The 9,001-nt window shown below is 39.6% G+C and overlaps 1 pseudogene; it reads right to left on the bottom strand.

The window, feature by feature from the left end:
• Positions 1 to 508: 508 nt before the first annotated feature.
• On the bottom strand, positions 509 to 2,037 carry LOC123583509 (annotated as a pseudogene).
• Positions 2,038 to 9,001: the final 6,964 nt, after the last annotated feature.

Below are 9,001 nucleotides of genomic sequence, written 5' to 3'. Positions count from 1 at the left end.
ACTGCAGTCATTTTAAGAGGACTCGACTCGTGGAAGATAAACTTTAATTGTTGCTGCAAGAAACATCTGTATGAAGTAGAAATTGGTTTCAGTAATATTAGTAGAGAATATGTTCTAGAAAGCGGAGGTAACTGGATGCAAAATCCTGGCAGCAATTTAATAGAATAGTCCCAGATGATTAGGCTGAGGCCAACACCTAATGAAGACGAAAGCCCTGTCTGGTGGGAATTTTGGATGATACCTAGAGAAATATCACATTGTGCGTAAACCAAATTAAGTTGTTTTCACAAGTGTTGTAAAGTTACGTATAGTAAAAGGTTTTTTATACATGCACTTCAGTTTCACAGCAAGAGGGGCATAGGATACGTAAACACAGAAGAGAGCATTCATGCAAGATATCTAACTCTTTGCTATAATAGTGCACACAATTCAAAATGATTACACTATCATTACGTCTAGGGTTTTCTGCAGCTACAAGGTGATGGTAATGGAACGTATGGCCCCCGGTATTGATATCTAAAAAGCAGCCATCACCTTCTTCTCTGTGTGTTCTCTTTTTACGTTTTTTCTTCATTTTTATTAATCAACACTGCTGTTGTTGCTGCTTCTTAGCAAAACTGGTAAAAACAAAATTATAATCATTGAACATAGCGCTCTGGTAATCAAGACGTTTAAAACCTTCAATCTTCTGGGGTAAAGAAAGCACTGTGCAACATTTGGAACTCTTATTTACAAACAGTGTGGACACAGCTTTTCCTGGCTAGAAGACTTCCGCAACTTTCCAGGTCACGTCATCATAGGAGGTCTGACTTAAGTTCGTTTCAAAGCTAACTTAAGAAAATTCTGGATGTGGAGTGGTGTGAACAGTCCAATGAGTTCCATTCAATTTCATTCCATTCATTGAATACCCACAAGGATTGAACAGTGTGGCATCAATGACAGAACCCGGGGTCAGGTCACGAATTCTACTCTCAAGAGTGACATCCTTTGCAGTCGCACATTCTTTCATATAGAACTGGTCCATAACTGCTGGACCAAGCTCACACATCAGAATTTCCAGGGTTTGATCTGGCTGACTGATCACCTGAGTCTCTGGGAAATACAAAGTATACACGTACCAACAGTCAGAATGCATGTGTCCCATACAATATAATATGCTGCTCTGTTTGGGAGAATAGCATTAAGAAACTTTATTTCTTCCTTGAAATTCCGGTGTGGGTACCCTTGGTAAGAAGGCTTCATGAAATTCTTACAAGAATAAAAGAAGCTTTGAATTGAGTGAAACTCAATTGTAATCCCTAGCAAGGGGATGGTACCACGCCTTCAAAATGAAATGTCTTTTGGAGACAAACAAGCTACTGTGAGCACTGCACATCTTTCAAAAGTACATCCCACTCGGGGCGCCTGGTTGGCTCAGTCGGTTGAGCCTCAGACTTCAGCTCAGGTCATGATCTCATGGTTTGTGGGTTTGAGTCCCACATCGGGCTCTGTGCTGACAGCTCGGAGCTTGGAACCTGCTTCATATTCGGTGTCTCCCTCTCTGTGCCTCTCCCTGCTCACGCTCTGTCTCTATCTCTCTCAAAGAATGAATACACATTAAAAATTAAAAAAAAAAAAGTGTGTCCCCTTCGGATCTTGGGATGGTGTAAAGATCCTCAGATTCTTGGTTTGCGTCGGGCTGTTGCCTGGAGAACCAAACCTCCCGCAGCTTCTTGGTCCCCTCGAAGAAAGGTGCAGCTTCCATCACCATGAGACTGCAAACAACCAACAACCACAGAAAAATCAACCAAATTAAATCTCTTCTCCCACAGCTGCCCCTGCTGCTGCAGACCGTTTCAGCTGTGTTACTAAAGTTCAGGTTCCTATAATTTTATATTAAATTTTAAAAAAGGATTAATAAAAACTTCCCAGCTTTTTTTGTTTGTTTGCTTGCTTTTTGTGAACAAAAGTTGAAGGTGAGTCTGCTGGACATAGAGGCAGATACAGTTCGGTCTCTGGTAGTCTGCTGCCCTGTTAGAGTAGAGTGAGAGCTAGCTAATATCGCTGGCCATACTGTGGAAGTTGATAGTTAATTCCTTCTTTTTTTTTCTTTCTTTTTTTAAGTTTATTTTTTTTTATTTTTTTAACGTTTATTTATTTTTGAGACAGAGAGAGACAGAGCATGAACGGGGGAGGGTCAAAGAGAGAGGGAGACACAGAATCGGAAGCAGGTTCCAGGCTCTGAGCCATCAGCCCAGAGCCCGACGCGGGGCTCGAACTCACGGACCGCAAGATCGTGACTTGAGCTGAAGTCGGACGCTTATCTAACTGAGCCACCCAGGCGCCCCAATGTTTATTTATTTTTGAGAGTGAGAGAGACAGACAGACAGTGTGTGAGCGGGGGAGGGGCAGAGAGAGAGGGAGACACAGAATCCGAAGCAGGCTCCTGCTCTGAGCTGTCAGCACAGAGCCCCACGTGGGGCTCAAACCCACGAACCATGAGATCATGACCTGAGCCAAAGTCGTCTGAGGCTCAACCGACTGGGCCACCCAGGCGCCCCCAAAGTTGATTTTTAAAAGTAACTTGTGGCTTCTGGTCCAGGGCTGCTGACTAAAAACAAGTATTTTTCTTCTCTTACGTCAAGATCCTCCTAAAGGGACAATAAAGAGAAAAAAGTAAAAAAAGAGTGACAAAGAGGCTTTCAGTAGACAGAACATTTATAAAACATGAATAAACGGAGGACAGCCATTCTAGAACTTATGGAGAAGGGCCCAGAAGTGGAGGGGGTTGACCTTCCAGATACACCATCTCGGTGTTAATTTTTAAAAGGGCTGAAATAGTCCCCATTTACTCCCACCTCTATGCAATGCAAACCCCACACAATGCGGTGTGATGTGGAGCTAGGAGTTTCTTTCCAATGAACCTGAAGTGGCTGTCCGTGCACAAACTGGGACAGTTGAGTATTTGCCTCGAAAGCAAAATTGTTCAAATTCTAGTCTTCAGAAACATTCCAGTTTCCTGCTTAATTATTCAAAGTGAACTCTGCCAGTTGACAGGTGCCACCCATCCACACAATATTGCCAGGCATTCTCAATACAAAATGATATTCAAGCATTGCTAGAAATTGAAGAAAAATCTTTAGCAAGACAAAGACCGGGATAAACAAATAGAAAAAAAAATTACCACAGTCGGAATATCAATTATTGGAGAATTTAATAGAACATTTTTAATAAAGAATTTAACCCTAATGCACAGAAGTTTGAAAAGGTTTTGCAATCTCCAAAATGAGAACAGGGTGATGTAACAAAGGAATTGCTAAATATTCTTCTGTTATACACAAACTTCCATAGACAATGACTGAAATGGATTAATCAAGAAAAATCAACTTAACGATGTAGAGATACAAAAAGAACGAGGAAAACAATTAGAAAATTGTAAAATGGTTCTTTAATTCATACATTCTTTTTTTTCTTAATGTTTATTTCTGAGAGAGAGATAGAGTGCAAGTGGGGGAGGGACAGGGAGAGAGGGAGACACAAAATTTGAAGCAGGTTCCAGGTTCTAAGCAGTCAGCACAAAGCCTGATGCAGGATTCAAACCCAACAACCATGAGATAATGACCTGAACCAAAGTTGGACACCTAACCAACTGAGCCACCCAGGTGCCCCTGTAAAATGGTTCTAATGAAAGACTGAAGAAAAAGAGGTAGTCTGGAAGACCATTGTTTTTGCTTGAAGCCTTTCTACACTGCTTGAGTTTTCAAAACCGTGTATTTCTGTTACGTTGTTGCAAAATTTAAATGTTAAAAATTGCAGAAAAATGTGTTTCAAAACATTCCTTCTCAAAATAAGATTTCCAAACAAAAGTCAGATTTTAAAATTTACCCTTCCTCTATCACTTTAATGCTGAGTATGGAAAACAGAAACAGAAACTCATCTCTAAAGTAGTAACAATGATTTCTTTTGTTGTTGTCATTGAGATTCTGTGGTCAAATGTGTACTCTGTGTGAGTCAAATATTGAGAGAAAACTTCAAGATTTCTGTGGTTTAGATAAGCTCTGTCCGTGAATGAAATGCTTCAGGCATTTTGCTAAATATCTCCTATGTCATAGTTAACGTGCAGCCAACATTAAATCCTGCTTTAAAATATTGCTTTTCAATTAATTACCCTCTATGTCTTTTCTACTCATGACCTATTTGCATCAAAGCCACGTGTTCATATTATAAGACATTGGTGATTCTCTGATACAAGCTGGCTTCCCTAGCTTTTAAACTAATAATACTCCTCAGCTCAATGCCAGAAATCCCCTGCTGAGATCAGGTTCTTTGACAGCCAGGATTCTTCAACCAATTTAGACTACAAAACAGCTTTGGACAATTTGGTCCTGCTTTGAACTGCCTAGAGAACAGCCACTACAACATGCCTTTCCCAACTCAAGTTGGCAAAGAGTGTAGTAGATGCAAGGATATGAAAGGAAATCAGTTCACTACAGCATTTTGGCCAAAGGGAATAATAAAGTCTCAAAAACAAATCAACTAAAGCACAAGTCTGTGAGGCTTCTCTGATATTGTGATCCCAAAAGACTGCCCACCTAGCAAAAAAGTTCAGTGGAAAAGGTCAAAGTAAATGATTGATTAAATGACAACATCAAACTGAAAATTCACCTGTCAAAAATATCGTGAACAAATTTAAAAGGCAAACAAGAAAATGTAGCACATATGACTGAAAAGAACTAGTATTTTACTGTATGAAGAAGTCTTACAGTTTAATAAGACAAGAATGTCAGTCACAAAAAAAAAAAAAAAAAACAGATGAAGGAAAGTAGTGGACAATCCATACATACACAAACACACATTCACATGTAACACGATCTCATTTGAAAACATCACATACTCGGGGCGCCTGGGTGGCACAGTCGGTTAAGCGTCCGACTTCAGCCAGGTCACGATCTCGCGGTCCGTGAGTTCGAGCCCCGCGTCGGGCTCTGGGCTGATGGCTCAGAGCCTGGAGCCTGTTTCTGATTCTGTGTATCCCTCTCTCTCTGCCCCTCCCCCGTTCATGCTCTGTCTCTCTGTCCCAAAAATAAATAAACATTGAAAACATCACATACTATAATCAAAGAAATGAAGATTAATATTCAAATTACTTGGCATTTTTTCTGTTTTCTTGTTTCAAAGATCTTTTTTTTTTTAAGTTTATGTATTTATTTTGAGAAAATGAGAGAAAGTGAGAGACAGCTCAAGCCGGGGAGGGGCACAGAAAGAGGGAAAGAGTGAATCCCAAGCAGGTTGGATGTGGCACTCGATCTTACCAATCGTGAGACCACAACCTGAGCTGAAATCAAGAGTCAGGTGCTTAACAGACTGAGCCACCCAGGTGCTCCTTAAATAATTTTTTATTTTTAAACAATCTCTACACCCAACGTGGGGCTTGAACTTACAACCCCCAGATCAAGAGTCTCATGCTCTACTGACTGAACTAGCCAGGCGTCCTTCACCTCTCAGTTTTCAATCTTGCTTCTTAAAGATCGGATTACTAAGAAAGAGTAAAGTATACTGAACTCCATATAATGCTAACTGGTACAACTGGTGGAAGCTGGCAAGATTTTTCTAAACAGCATTTTGGATAATATATATCAAAGTTTAAGAATGGTTATACCTAGTTAATTTCTCTTGTAAGACTCCACTTAAAAATTGGGGCACCTGGGTGGCTCAGCTGGTTAAGGGTCTGACTCTTGATTTTGGCTCAGGTCAGGATCTCACGTTTCATGATTTCAAGCCCCACATCGGGCTCTGTGCCGTCAGTTTGGGATTTTGGGGATTGCTTGGGGTTCTCTCTCTCCCTCTTTCCCTCCACCCCTTCGCTGGCTCACGCTCTCTCTCTCTCTCAAAGTAAATAAATACACTTCAAAAAGTTACTCTACTTAAAAATACCTAAGGTGAAGACTCAAAATTTGTGTATAAGGCTGCTTAAAATAGTATCATTTCTAATACCAGCAGCAAAGGAAGAATTTATATGTCTAACAAGAAAAATGACTTAAATAGATTCTGGATAGGTGACTCTCACATCATGCAAGTTTTCCAAGAATAAAAAAAAATGCATTCAGCTAATAAAGATGGTTAAAAATATCAAGTAAAGGGGCGCCTGGGTGGCGCAGTCGGTTAAGCGTCCGACTTCAGCCAGGTCACGATCTCGCGGTCTGTGAGTTCGAGCCCCGCGTCAGGCTCTGGGCTGATGGCTCAGAGCCTGGAGCCTGTTTCCGATTCTGTGTCTCCCTCTCTCTCTGCCCCTCCCCTGTTCGTGCTCTGTCTCTCTCTCTGTCCCAAAAATAGATAGACGTTGAAAAAAAAAAATTAAAAAAAAAAAAATCAAGTAAATAGGGGAACCTGGGTGGCTCAGTCGGTTAAGCATCCGACTTTGGCTCAGGCCATAATCTCACGGTCCATGAGTTTGAGCCCTACGTCAGGCACTGTGCTGACACCTCCGAGCCTGCTTCAGATTCTGTGTCTCCCTCTCTCTCTGCCCTTCCCCCATTTACACTCTCTCAAAAATAAATAAAAATTAGAAAAAAAAATTTAAAAAGAATATCAAATAAATACACATAAAACCCTTAGAACAATGCCTGGACATTATAATAATAAACATTAACCATTATAAATAAATAATTATTTAATAATAATATTAAAAGCTTATTCACTGGCAAATTTGCCACTGAAATTTTTATCACCTTCTACCACTAACTAGATAGAATGGCAGGTAAATAGTGGAAAGAGTAAAGGCTTTGAAATCAAACGAATGGGAATAATAACAAAGATTACCTGTTTTGAGGGGAGATTTAAAGACATAATGCATTTAAAGTGCATTTATGGGTACCAAAACATTGTAGTACTCAAATAAAAGGCACATTGTCATTATTACTATTAACAAAATATACACAAAATAATATACTAAATATATGTATTTTTATTGTAGCAAATTTCAAAAAAGATATAATACAAAAATAGAGGTAATAAGAAAATGAACTCTCATGCATGTAATTCTAAGTTTTAATAGTTTTTGACAAATAGACATTGTTGTTTCATTTATGCATCCACCTTCAACACATGCACTGGATTATTTTGAAGGAAACTCTAGGCAGTATTTTATTTACAAATGTCTCTGGGATAGCTTGAAAATATGAGCATTCTTTTATTTTTAACATAACCCCAATATTATCATCACATCTAAAGCAATTCTGCAAAATCAACAAAGCCCAGGTAGGGTTCAAGTTCCTTCCCTATTGTCTCCTATATTTTTTTGTTTCTTTGAATCCAGGCCCGAGGAAGGTCCATACGTTACAGTACTTTGGTCTCAAGTTTTATACGTGAGTTCTCATCCACTCCTTTTCTTTCTTTGCCACTTGCGGAGGAAATGGGATATTTGTCCAAGGGTTTCCAGCCTCAGTTTTGCTTACTGCAGCCCCATGGTGCTGCCCAAAATGTTCCTCTTTATTTCCTGTGTATTGATAGTTAAATTTATATCTAACTTCGCTTTTTTTTTGGCAAGAGTCATTCATAGGCGGTTTTTGTACTTTCACCAGTAGGCATATATGTTTGATTTTCTCTTTTTTGTGTTATGCAAGCAGTCACTAATTATCATTGCTTAGATCTGTTCTACCATTTGAATGGCAATATTCTAATTCTCATTTTATTCTTTATTACCTAGAATAATATGAAAAGAACTTCTCACCGTTTATCCTTTGTTAGAATTCATTTGGAAGAAGCAGGATGAATGCTAGCTTCTTTTCTTTATATATTCCAATTTTTGCAATAAGTTGGTTTCCTAATACTCTTTGAAGGGAGCTATTGATTCCGTCTTAGAGTTTTGCTGATCCTTACAGAGAGATACTTATCACACGTACCTTCTAGCACAAGCCTGCTGGTCGCCCCTCATTGGAGGTCTGTATGCCAGGTCTGCAGGACCCCCAGCCAAACAGTGCCCCTTCTTCCGAGGTCGAGGTCTCAGTTCTGTTGATTGCTTCTTCATGCTTCCAAGATCTAATCATTGCAACTTTTTCCTGTTTTCCCGGTTGTAGGTGGTTGTTGTTCCCTATAGTTACTACCTATATGATTTTCTTCGAGTTGTATCATTTCATTTTTTTACATATTGACATCCCAGAACAATTTGGAATCAATCCTATGAATAGTGCCAGAAATGGAATCAGTTTCATCTACTTTTCCTATGGTTTAACTAGTTAGTCCAACAGTACTTATTGAAAAGCTCAGGTTTTCTTGGATATTGTTTGTTCTTCTAAATGTATTGTATAATCAACATGTCAAGCTCCAGACAAAAGCACTGAATACATGATAAAGGCAGTATTAGTCGGTGGGGAACAAATTCTTGTTGGAGTGAAGAAGTGCTGCTGTTGTGACACTCAGAGCAAGTGAGGCAAAACAGGGAGGCTAAGCATCCTTAATTTTCCCTTCCAAGATCCAGCCTTGGCAGCAGCACCCCCATCAGGCAGAGACTTACTGAAGCCAGCACACGAACAGAAATGTGGTTAGTAGAGACCCAGACTGCAAATCCAGTCAATTATACACGGGCAGGGGCAGGTTTTGAAAGGGAGACACAAGAGTGTGACAACTGGTTGTTTACAGTCTTCTGCTCTTATAGAAGAATTGCCACTAACAGCATTGCGCACATGCTTTTTCATAGATTTGCTGGTGCATTTTGAGATACCTAGAGATGAGATTGCTGGGTCAAAGAATAATGTAGAATATTGCCAAATTCTCCTCCAGGGAGATTTACCGTTTTGTATTCCCAACAGAAAGGTTCGACAGTGCTGGTTTTCCTTCAGTCTCATCATAATATAGTTACACTTTGGGATCCTTTGCCAATCTGATTGGTGAGAAACAGTAGTTCAGCTATAATTAGCACATTTCTCTTATTATGGAGAGTTGTGGACATTTTCATGTAATAAAGAGCTACTTGCATTTCTTTTTCTATGACCTATCTGTTCATATCTGTACATTGCCCATTTGT

This window comes from Leopardus geoffroyi, chromosome B1 (assembly GCF_018350155.1).
Source record: "Leopardus geoffroyi isolate Oge1 chromosome B1, O.geoffroyi_Oge1_pat1.0, whole genome shotgun sequence".
NCBI lineage: Eukaryota > Metazoa > Chordata > Mammalia > Carnivora > Felidae > Leopardus > Leopardus geoffroyi.
The sequence above is the reverse complement of the archived record's forward strand: the minus strand, read 5'-3'. Positions and strand labels throughout refer to the sequence as shown.